The sequence below is a fragment of the Rhinopithecus bieti genome, unplaced genomic scaffold (genome assembly GCF_001698545.2).
Source record: "Rhinopithecus bieti isolate Rb0 unplaced genomic scaffold, ASM169854v2 scaffold_31787, whole genome shotgun sequence".
Taxonomy (NCBI): Eukaryota; Metazoa; Chordata; class Mammalia; order Primates; family Cercopithecidae; genus Rhinopithecus; species Rhinopithecus bieti.
The window spans coordinates 4,227,681-4,239,349 of NW_016814655.1; the positions used below are offsets into that span (position 1 = coordinate 4,227,681).

Genomic DNA, 11,669 nt, shown 5'->3' on the forward strand with positions numbered 1-11,669 from the left:
GTGCTGGGATTATAGGCATAAGCCACTGCGCCCAGCCCAAATTCATATGTTATACAGAATTTTCTGATTTATAAATGTGGGCAACTGATTGTAAAAAATTGTAAAAAACACTGTGACCTCTACAGAATCTGGACCCATAAATCTGTTTCTCCATCTGGAAGGACACTTGAGAGTCTTCCAAGTTCAGTGCCTTCATTTGACAGATGGGGAAAGTGAATCCCAAAATGGTTTGCATTTTTTGTCTTTTATGCAAGAAAGCCTTCCCTACCTTTGATCCGTAAGGCTATTCATCTCTATATTCTTTTATAAGTTGTATGGTTTTGCTTTTTCACATTTAGGTTTATTGACAGTGTTTATTTTTTCTGCTTAGTTTATCTTCATTTTTATTTATTTTGATTTGGAATCTCGCACTGTCGCCCGGGCTGGAGTGCAATGGCACGATCTCCGCTCACTCCGCCTCTTGGGTTCAAGCGATTCTCCTGCTTCAGCTCCTAAGTAGCTGGGATTACAGGTGACAGCCACCACGCCTGGCTAATTTTTTTGTATTTTTAGTGGAGATAGGGTTTCGCTACGTTGGCCAAGCTGGTCTTGAACTCCTGACCTCATGATCCACCTGCCTAGGCCTCCCAAAGTGTTGGGCTTACAGGCGTGAGCCCCGCTGCACCCGCCCTCGTTTATCTTTAATATGATCAGTTAGTATTTGTGTTACATGTTCTTTTTCTACCGTTGTGTTTGTCATAAAATTATCCTCTATAAATTCATAAAGACAGGACATGCTTTTGTTACGCTCTGATTTTGGGTCAGAATATTGTAGAAAATGAAATTTTTGAGTTCATTTTAGTGTAAATATTTTACAGATTTCTGCTCTTCTACACTATTTTGTCTCATTTGCCTTTAAAGATGAGTAGTACATGTATTTGACTATTCTTGAAAATATTTTGTACACTTTTAAAGCAGTCATGTTAGAATCTAGTTAGGCATTTGTGTATCTCTATCTAGTTTGTTTCAGAGCTGCTAAGTAAACCAGCTAGAATAATAGTGTGTAGATTGAAATAGCTCAAACATTCTGTATCAAAATTGTAAGAATTTTAAGTTATTTTAATAAGCATTTAACTAGTATCATGCTGTGTAAATAAGACCAAGCTGTGGCTTGAAGAGTAAACATTAGAACTTCTTTTTTTTTTTTTTTTTAGATGGATTCTCACTCTGTCACCCAGGCTGAAGTGCAGTAGCACAGTCTCAGCTCACTGCAACCTCTGCCTCCCGGGTTCAAGCAATTCTCTGCCTCAGCCTCCCGAGTAGGCGGCGTTACAGGTGCCCACCACCACACCCGGCTAATTTTTTTGTTTTTGTCTTTTGAAATCTACTTNCTCGGACGGAGTTCCTGCAGTCCTGACATCCCGACAAGAGTGGAGGACTGAGGAAGGCTGAGCGTGGCGTCCCTCTGGATTGGATTTTCTAGGAGTGGGAGGGCAATAGACGGGAAATGGGCGTGTCAGGGGGCATTCCGCAGGTGCAACCAGGTAAATCTTGGTCTCTTCGGATTGACGTCACCTGGCGCATGCCCAGTTGGTCTGCACCTTCCCGGGCGCCAGCTGCATTTTCGCGCGCGCATGGGAAAAGTTGGTGAAGAAGAACCCGGAAGTGCACCATCTTGCCTCCGTTCGTCCAAACAATGGGGTTTTGCCATATTGGCCAGGCTTGTCTCAAACTCCTGGCCGCAAGTGATCCACCTGCCTCAGCCTCCCAAAGTGCTGTGATTACAGGCATGAGCCACAGTGCCAAAGGCCAAAACTTCATTCCTCTTTATGGCCGAATAATATTCCATTGTATGTATATACAATGTCTTGTTTATCCATTCATGTGTTGATGGACACTTGGGTTATTTCTATCTTTTGGGTATTGTGAAAATGGTGATACAAATATTTGTGTACAAGTACCTGTTTGAGTCCCTATTTTTAATTATTTTGGGTATCTACCTAGTAGCAGAATTGCTGAGTCATTAGTTTAATTTTTTCGAGGAATGACCAACAATGCACGAGCATTCAAATTTCTCCATATCCTTGCCAACGTGTGTTATTTTCCATTAAAAAATTATATCTGTGGGTATGAAGTGTATGTATTTGATTCTGACTCTCCTATATCCTTGAGAATCCATCTCTCCTGAAACTCTGAAGATCTTTGTGGTCACTAATCTGGCATGAGGCTTACAACGACCTGCCTTCATTTTTTGCCCAAGTGTCCGATTTCCTTAAGAAATGTTCAGCAACTCTGGAACAAGGTGTTGGTGGGGGATCAATTTGAATCTCCAGTGTCTACCATCTGGTAGATATTCAACAAATAAAATAATTGTGATAAAGGTTGCAGATCTTGTCTCTCTCACTTTGTAAACACCCAGTGGAAGTTTCCAACAGGCACCTGAGAGATTTTTGCTGGATTCAAACAAATTAACTTTCATGACTATGTGAGGCAGTTAGTTGTTGATTACATTTAAACTGCGAATCTGATCCCTGCCACTCTGCTTGATGCCCTTCAGTTACTCTCCATTGCACTTAAGGTTGGGGCTCCTGTTCATTAACATGGTCTGCAGTGCCCTGCCAGGTCTGACCTTGCCTCCCTCCAGGGCTATTTTTTGGCACTTTCTCCCTTTCTCTTTAGGCTTGGGTTATTTCTCAGACTCATCTCTGGCACCGGCTGTTTTCTCTTTCACTCTTGCAAACAAGTTCGCCCTCATTTTTGCCTGCCTGCCTGCCTGCCTGCCTTCCTTCCTTCCTTCCTTCCTTCCTTCCTTCCTTCCTTCCTTCCTTCCTTCCTTCCTTCCCTCCCTCCCTCCCTCCCTCCCTTCTCTCCTTCTCTTTATCCCTCTCTTTCTCTCTCTCTTTCTTTCTTTCTTTGAAAAAGGGTGTTGTTCTGTCACTCAGGCAGGAGTGCAGTGGTCCAATCATAGCTCACTGAAACCTCAACAACTCCTGGGCTCAAGTGATCCTCCTGTCTCAGCCTCCCAAAGTGCTGGGATTACAGGTATGAGCCACTGCACCCCGCCCTCCTCTCACTTTTTCACCTGAATCCTACTCATCCTTCAGATCTCAGCTGAGATATCATTTCCTCAGGGAACTGTTTCCCAACCCTCACCCGATCCTAACTCTAGACTCTATTTTGTTCTCCCTCATAGCATCTTTTACTTTTCCTGCATAGCACTTATCAAAATTGTAGTAAAGCAACTTTTTGTTTGTTTAGAGTTCATCTTCCAAGTAGTCAGCAGTCTCCATGAGGGCAGAAACTCATGTCTGTATCCATCAGTGGCACTGTATCCATCATAGTAGGCACTCAATGCATAGTTTTGAGGAGAGCTTCTACCAAGAAGCAGAAAAACTGTTGAGTGGCTTGTGAATGCTGCTCATATTCTGGGTGACTCAGACTTTCTGGTATTCTGGGGAAAACAGTGTCGATCAGATTGGATAGGACAGTCACATGAGTGCCTGGACAGGAAGTTGATGAGAGGCCATCCAAGACAACAGTGGGGTAGCCTCTTTTGCCAAGCAGTGCCCAGGTTCTTCAGCTCATGTCCACTTAGAGACCTCAAGCAAGCTCTTTATGGTTCCTCAGCCTCCCAGCCCTCCGTTAGAAGGTTGTTTCATGAGTTCGCATGGCTTGTCTTGCCCTTGAAAGTCATGAGGCCAAATTGTTCTATTCTTTTCCATTTAAAAGAATTAACTTTTTGTTACAAAAGCAATACATAATTACATTTATCTTCCAAAACATTAAAACGAAAGCTAATACTCCCTTTGAACATTCTTTCAATAAAATAATGGTCCTTTATCCCTAGCTTAGATATACTTCTGATATATTTTGGGCATGCAGCTTTACAGATCTGTTTTAAAAATCTTTCATAAACCTAATGTATGATAATAGGGAATAATGGTATTATTTATGTGTGTTCTGTTCTAGCTTTTTATTTTGAAATAATTTTAGATTTACAGAGGAGTTGCAGAGCTAGTATAGAAAGTTTCAACATACCCTTCACCCAGCTTCTCTTAATGTTAACAATTTATGTAACCCTGGTTCAAAACTAAGAAATTAACACTGGCACAATACTAATAACAAAACTACAGACCTTATTCCAGTTTCACCAGCTTTTTCACTAACGTCCTTTCTGTGTTCCAGGATACCACATTGTGTTTAGTTATCAGATCTCTTTAGTCTCCTATCTGTGAATAGGATAATCTCTGACAGTTTCTCAGTCTTTCCTTGGCTTTCATGACCTTGACACTTTTTTTTTTTTTTTTTTTTTTGAGACAGACTCTCGCTCTGTCGCCCAAGCTGGAGTGCAGTGGCCGGATCTCAGCTCACTGCAAGCTCCACCTCCCGGGTTCACGCCATTCTCCTGCCTCAGCTTCCCGGGTAGCTGGGACTACAGGCGCCCGCCACCTCGCCCGGCTAGTTTTTTGTACTTTTAGTAGAGACAGGGTTTCACCGTGTTAGCCAGGATGGTCTCGATCTCCTGACCTTGTGATCCACCCGCCTCGGCCTCCCAAAGTGCTGGGATTACAGGCTTGAGCCACTGTGCCCGGCCAACCTTGACACTTTTGAAGATTACACGTCAAGTGTTTTGTAGAATATTCCCTCAATTTGGGTTTATTTGATGTTTTTTCATGATTAACTGAAGTTTTGCATTGGGGGAATAATTTTTAAACTATTGATACTATCCATCTATCTATATAATGGATAGATATAGATATATAATTCTGCAACTTGCTATTTTCATTCAAAATACGACTTTGAGATATATCCATGTTGATAAATGCAGATCAGTCAATTCTTTCTCTCTTTATTTATTTATTTATTTATTTATTTATTATTTTTTGAGACAGGGTCTTTCTCTGTCACCCAGGCTTGAGTGCAGCGGCACAATCACAGCTTACTGCAGCCTTGACCTCCCAGGCTCAAGAGATCCTCCCACCTCAGCCTCCTGAGTAGCAGTTGCAACTACACGCTGGAGCTACCATGCCCAGATGATTTTAAAACTTTTGTAGAGATGAGGTCTCACTGTGTTGCCCATGCTTCATTTAAATTCTCTGTAGAATTTTATTATATAAATATTCTACATTTTAGTTAGCCATTCCTCTGTTGGTAGGCAATTACCTGATTCTAAATTTTCTTTCTCTCTTTTTTTTTTTGAGGCAGAGTTTCACTCCATCACCCAGGCTGGAGCGTAGTGGTGCAATCTTGGCTCACTGCAACCTCTGCCTCCTGGGTTCAAGCGATTCTCCTGCCTCAGCCTCCTGAGTGGGTGAGGGAGAAGGGACAAGATGGAGGAAGGTGAACAAGAAGGCACAATCCATGTTGCTTCCGGGTTCTTCCTGACCAACTTTCTCGCACGTGGGAAAATGCAGCCCGCCCCGGGAAGATGCAGATCAACCAAGCATGCGTCACGTGACGTCAATCCGAAGAGCTCGAAACTTACCCGGCCATGCCTATGGAGACGCCCCATCATGCCCTTATCCCGCCCACTGCCCTCCCCTTCCAGTACCAATGCATAAAAGTCCGCTGCCGGCAGCCAGCAGCCGGTGTGACTTCTTTGGCCCCGCATTCGTGGACAGGAGAACCTCACCCGAGAGCGCTGGTGAGACTTCCCTGGCCCCCCAACACCTGAGGACCAGAGAACCTCGCCCGAGAGTGTGTGCATATTTGCAATAAAGGGCTGCCGCTTTCTTATGTACTTTGGCCTCATGTTTAATTACTTAGCTCTCCTAAATTAAGTTACATTAAATTAAATTAAGACACTGAGTAGCTGAGATTACAGGCATGCGCCACCACACCTGGCTAATTTTGTATTTTAGGTAGAGACGGGGTTTCACTATGTTGGTCAGACTAGTCTCGAACTCCTGACCTCATGATATGCCAGCCTTGGCCTCCCAAAGTGCTGAGATTACATATTCATTCTTTTCTTATTGATTTGTTAAGAGTCCTTTAGAGACAAATCCTTTGTCTTTTGTATATTGCAAATAATTTCCCCTTATTCTGTTATCTTTTAACTTTGTTTTCAGTCATTTTTTTTCAAGTTATTCCATCTCTCTGATTTTAAATTCTTTTTTTCTGATTTATTTTTTAAAACAAAGTTCTTGATTATAAAAGTAATACAAACACCCTAAGAAATTAATACAAAAGTACAAAGAAACCACTCCATCTTATCACTGAGAGAAAACAACATACATAAACAACATACATATTTCCCTGTAGTCTTTTGTGTGTGCAGTTTTTTTTCCCAGTTGTGATCACATTCATTTGTATGTGTCTGTATATTTGTTTTCTCTCAGTACCATGGTCTTTAGACACAAACCCTGGCCTTTTTTCTTTTCTTCTTTTATTTTGAGATGGAGTCTTCCTCTGTCGCCCAGGCTGGAGTTCAGTGGTGTGATCTTGGCTCACTGCAACCTCCGCCTCCCGGATTCAAGCAATTCTCCTGCCTCAGCCTCCTGAGTAGCTGGGACTACAGGTGCACGCCACCATGCCCAGCTAATTTTGTTTTAGTAGAGATGAGGTTTTGCCATGTTGTTCAGGCTGGTCTTGACCTGCTGACCTCAAATGATCCACCTACCTCGACTTCCCAAAGTGATGGGATTACAGGCGTGAGCCATCATGCCCCACTTCCCTGGCCTTTTTTCAAATGCACTTGGTTTAAAGATTGTGTTATGCCAGCTTCCAACCCCTATTCCTCTTTTCCACACATCCTGAGAAATTTAGAAGGTGAGGGGCCCAAGGTCTATCCTCAGCTGACCCGAAGCAAAGTTGGCTAAGAAGCACAAGAAGGGGTAGAAATGCTCCAGTGGAGCATTTACTAAAAGACGCGGAGGTTTTGGTTGACTGCAAGCCCAATATGAGTCAACAGTATGGGTGCCAAGAACTTTATCACAGGAGTGCAAAGCGATAGGTCCCAAAAGGAGGAAGCTATAGTCCTGCTTTGCTCTGATGATACCACAAACATATGGTTCAGTCTTGGGTGACATATTCTCAAGAAATCACAGTCAAATCTACCATTTGCCTAAGAGGGATAAAGACCCTCAAAACCAGGGCAGAGGAGGAACAATGGAAGGACCTGGAGACACTGATGTGGAATGAGAAGACCTTGGGCAGAGGTGATAGAAGTAAAGTATCTGAAAAGTCAAAGGTCCAAGAGAGATTAGATGTTTGTTCTCTGTGGCTTCAAGGCATCGAATTTGGACCCTGAGAGTGGAAATTTAGACACATTTTCTCACTGGTGATAGCTGCCCGGACCAAGGAATTCAGTCCTCTGGAAACAGCAGGCTGCATTTGAGGAGTCTTCCTGCTGAGTTGCTGGTGGTGGGGTGAACACTTATTGAGTGCTTACTGTGTGCCAGGACCCTGCTGAAGGCCTCACCTATATTGTGTGATTTCATCCCGTCAACACCCTTTGACGTGGGGACTGTTGTTTCCTATCCTGGTGTTATAAATGTGGGCACCGGGTATAGGAGGTCAGGTACCTTGCTCGAAGTTACAGTTTGTAAGTGGTGGTACCGGGACTCGAACTTGTTCTGACAAACTTCAAAGCTGGTGTTTTAGCCATCAGGGGATTCGAGGGTGCCATGGGGTTGTGGACGCATGAAGGTCCTTGAGGTCCATTACACCAAAACATTCTGTGACTGGGAAAAGGATGCCCTCTTCTCCCAAAGGAAAGCTTCAGCTGAATGAGACAAAGTGGAGAGGGTAGCCCGGGGCCCGGCTGAGGGGCGCAAGCAGAATGCCAAGGGATGGAGACCTAAAGGAGATGGAAGGGTTGTCAACGTGCGTCACCCTCAGAAGCGCAAAGCTGGTGTTCCGTCGTTTGAAGATCTCCAGACCCGCGGGAGATATAGACGCAGCGCGGTCAGGGAGCGTCGACTTCGCCGAGTTCTGCGCCGGAGCCAGGAGACGGAACAACGCGCCGGTCCCTGGCCGGGCGTGAGCGGCAGGGCGGTGCGGGGCGGTGCCGGGAGGCGAGGGCGGGGAGGGCGCGCGCCGAGGCTGCTGCGGCAGTTGCGCGCTGGGATTGTTGCCGTGCGCTGTGGAGCCGGTGAGTGCGGCGGGACCCATGGGCGGGCGGGGAAGGAGCGGGCGAGCGGGGAGCTAGGTGGGGAGGTGCGCCGCCAAGCACGCGACCCCAGGGTTGCTGCCGCCGCCTGGCCCCGCCTCTGGCCCCAGGGACCATGGACCCCAGGCCCCTCTCCTTAGGCCGAGCCCCGCTCGCGCGTTCGCGGACGCCGCACGCCTTCCAACTCCCTCGGTGCGGCCCCGCCCCACGGCAGCCCCTTCCTCCGCGCCGCCGCGATGTCTCCGGCCCACGTCACGCTCGCGCCATTGTTTCCCAGCCGCCGGCTTGCTGGGACCCCGCCTCATCCTCCGAGTGCGGCCGTTCGCGGCGTTCCGCCCGTTCCCCCTTTCCTCACGCGGGTAGTAGCCCTTTCCTCAGTCCTGCTGACTTCCTCCAGCTGATTCCGGGCTGTCCCCGGCCACCTCTGAGGCCGTCCTTTCGCTCCTCGTAACAGCCTCCCCGCCCCCTGAGCTCCCTCGGTCGCCTCCCGAGAAGCCAGCGGGCCTCTGTGGTGGAGCGCCAGGTTGACAGCGTTTTAGCAGGACCGCGAGAAACGGCCAGCTCGCTTGCCACACGCCTGTGTGCAGCACTTCCTGGAAAGTTCGCAGCTAATTGCAAGGCGCCACAAAAAACATCCGGACAGCCCCTGGTCAGGGGCTGAGCCGTTCAGTGGCGGCCTATTCCTCTCCTTTTTTCGGGGCCCCTGAAACCGGAGAGGGCGAGATGCCGATTTGAGGCCTGAACCCTTAGTTGTAAGAAGAACGTTTTGGGGTTTGACTTCGGCAGGCCGCAGCTTCTGAAAGCAGCAGGTAGAGGCTGCTGTCCCAATCGACGTTTTCCTGGGCCTTTACCTTTAGGGCCTTGATGTTTGAGGGGTTCGTGCTCTGAAGTACAGCGCCCCTAAATGACTAGTCACCATTACAGGGGGGCGTGTGCGCGCCGATCCAGGGGCCGATGAGTTCTTCAGGATTGAGCTGTACTTGGTTCCCAGTGTCTGTGGACTGTTCATTTCGCCTCTTAAAGCAACGGATGCAAACTGCTGACTAATGTGAAAGGGAGAATATTAAAACTGTGTCATTTACCGTGAAAACTTAGTGTTATTGTGTAGAGAAGGCATTAGGTTTCAAAATATTTACCACGTGGCTTTTCAACAACGGTTAGAATTTATCCAAATGAAGACATCCAGGCCTGAAAGGGTTAAGTTCGAAAAGAGAAAAAAATAGATGTGAGCTGAGAGTGAAAAAAAAAAAAAGGTTAAGTTCAAGAAAACGTAGCTGGTTGGTAATTAAAATAAAAAACTCCACATGCAGGGTTGGTACTAGCATACACAGACTTTATTTCTGAAGTGCATTTCCATTGCAGTATAAACCACTACATTTCAGCCGTGTAGGTAGCTGCATTACTCTCATTGACCCAGAATTAAGGTTTTAGGGTTTANGATGTTCTGCAGGATTCCTTTCAGTTCTAAGGTTTTATGCCATTGTATGAAAATTTGCAATCAGCTACAAGTTTCCAGAAGTTTGTAAGCAGATTTATTATACTTAATAAATACTATTAAGTATAGTTAATAGTATTAAGATATTAATATTATCTTAATACTATTAAGTTAGTATTAATAATACTATATTAAGTATTATATACTTAATAATAATATTAAGATAGTATTCTCCTATAGTACCTGCCACCCTTAACCAGAAGACATCATGTCTTCCTAAAGAAAGCCAGATTACAATAGAATGTTATGCAGAGAGGTGGTCATTAATCTTTCTCTAGACTATTTCTGCTGTTTTATGGGGAAAGAGGAATACATAAAACACGGGTTTTATTTTTTAAGTATTTTTATTGCTTAATTTTCTCTCTCTCTCTCTTTTTTTTTTCCCCCGAGACGGAGTTTTGCTCTTGTTGGCCAGGCTGGAGTGCAATGGCACGATATTGGCTCATCGCAACCTCTGCCTCAACCTCCCAAGTAGCTGGGATTACAGGCATGCGTCCCCACGCTTGGCTAATTTTGTATTTTTAGTAGAGATGGGGTTTCTCCAAGTTGGTCAGGCTGGTCTCGAACTCCTGGCCTCAGGGGATCCGCCCACCTCGGCCTCCCAAGTGCTGAGATTACAGGCGTGAGCCACTGTGTCCAGCCCTGTTGCTTAATTCTCTTACCAAAAGCTTAATTCAATGAAATAGTAAACAACAACAAAACCCCCAAAACAAAAACCCACAACTTTATCATGTTACGACTATGCTCTTTTAAAGTACTTACATAGATATGGGTTTTTATCTAGTTACAGTTGCTGCATACGTATTATTTGGGATTTCGCACTTACCGATATTTCTGGGATGTCCATATATCTAGAGAATTCATCTACTCTTCATTTGTAGATGCTCTCTAATTTGCCCCAGTAGTCAACAATGCCTGGCACACAGGCTCTTAGTAAATTTTTGTTGAATAAATGTAATATTTTGAGGTTTTTAGACATCTAACACAAAATGCTAACTATCACAAGGCATATGTTGAGTGACATGTGAGCAGTAAAGACAGTCATACTTTCAGCCAGGAGACATTGCATTTATTTAAGGGCCTGGATTTTGTAGTCTGGCTTGCTACTTAACATCATGCAACCTCGGGGAACTCAGTTAACCTTAGACAAGCTCACTCAGTTTCTCTCACCTTGAGAAGGGAAAAGTAGAACAAATTTTACAGGGTTATGTGGATTAAATAGAATAATTCAATTGAAGTGATACTGGTACACATTAAGTTCTTTATAAATGTTAGATTTTTTTTGCTCAGAGTGAAGGAATATTAATGTAGCTTGATCGGATCAGGAAAAACAGAAAGTAACACTTCAGAGTAGGGAGAAGATGCTGAAGTGGATGTATTGAGGGTATGATTAATAGATTGTTCTCACTAAAAGGGTTTGGTGGAGCAGTAGTCTGAGATAAAGCTGGAAAGAGAAATTCCGGTAAGCAGTTTACAAGTATGCTACATGGATTGTTTGCAATTAGAGCAGAGTGAATGACCACTTGAGGTCAGGAGTTCAAGACCAGCCTGGCCAACATGGTGAAACCCTGTCTCTACTAAAAATACAAAAATTAATCAGGCATGGCAGCGCATGCCTGTACTCCCAGCTACTTGGGAGGCTGAGGCAGAAGAATTGCTTGAACCCAGGAGGCGGAGGTTGCAGTGAGCCGAGATTGTGCCACTGCACTCGCACCTGGGCGACAAGAGTGAAACTCCATCTCAAAAAAAAAATGGAAAGCCACAAAATTAATGCGGTAAACTGACCTGGTGTGATGGCTCATGCCTGTAATCCCAGCACCTTGGGAGGTCGAGGCTGGTGGATCACCTGAGGTCAGGAGTTTGAGACCAGCCTAGCCAACATGGTGAAACCCTGTCTCAACTAAAAATACAAAAAATTAGCTGGGCGTGGTGGCGCGTGCCTGTAGTCTCAGCTACTCGGGAGACTGAGACACGAGAACCGCTTGAACCTGGGAGTTAGAGGTTGCAGTGAGCCTAGATCTGCCACTGCTCTTCAGCCTGGGCGACAGAGCAAGACTCCGAGTGTCTCAAAAAAAAAAAAAAAAA

At 45.2% G+C, this 11,669-nt stretch overlaps 1 protein-coding gene across 3 annotated transcripts in view; it reads left to right on the forward strand.

Moving 5' to 3' along the window:
• The first annotated feature begins 1,293 nt into the window (after nucleotides 1-1,293).
• NT5C2 (5'-nucleotidase, cytosolic II) overlaps nucleotides 1,294-11,669 on the forward strand; it is a 112,119-nt gene continuing 101,743 nt past the window's right edge. For 2 of the 3 annotated variants that reach the window (XM_017851720.1, XM_017851722.1), the window contains exon 1: nucleotides 7,970-8,071. The gene's annotated coding sequence lies outside the window, so the exon portion shown is untranslated. Of the gene's footprint in view, nucleotides 1,315-7,969; nucleotides 8,072-11,669 lie in introns of those variants that run through there. The other variant, XM_017851721.1, reaches the window with a different exon arrangement.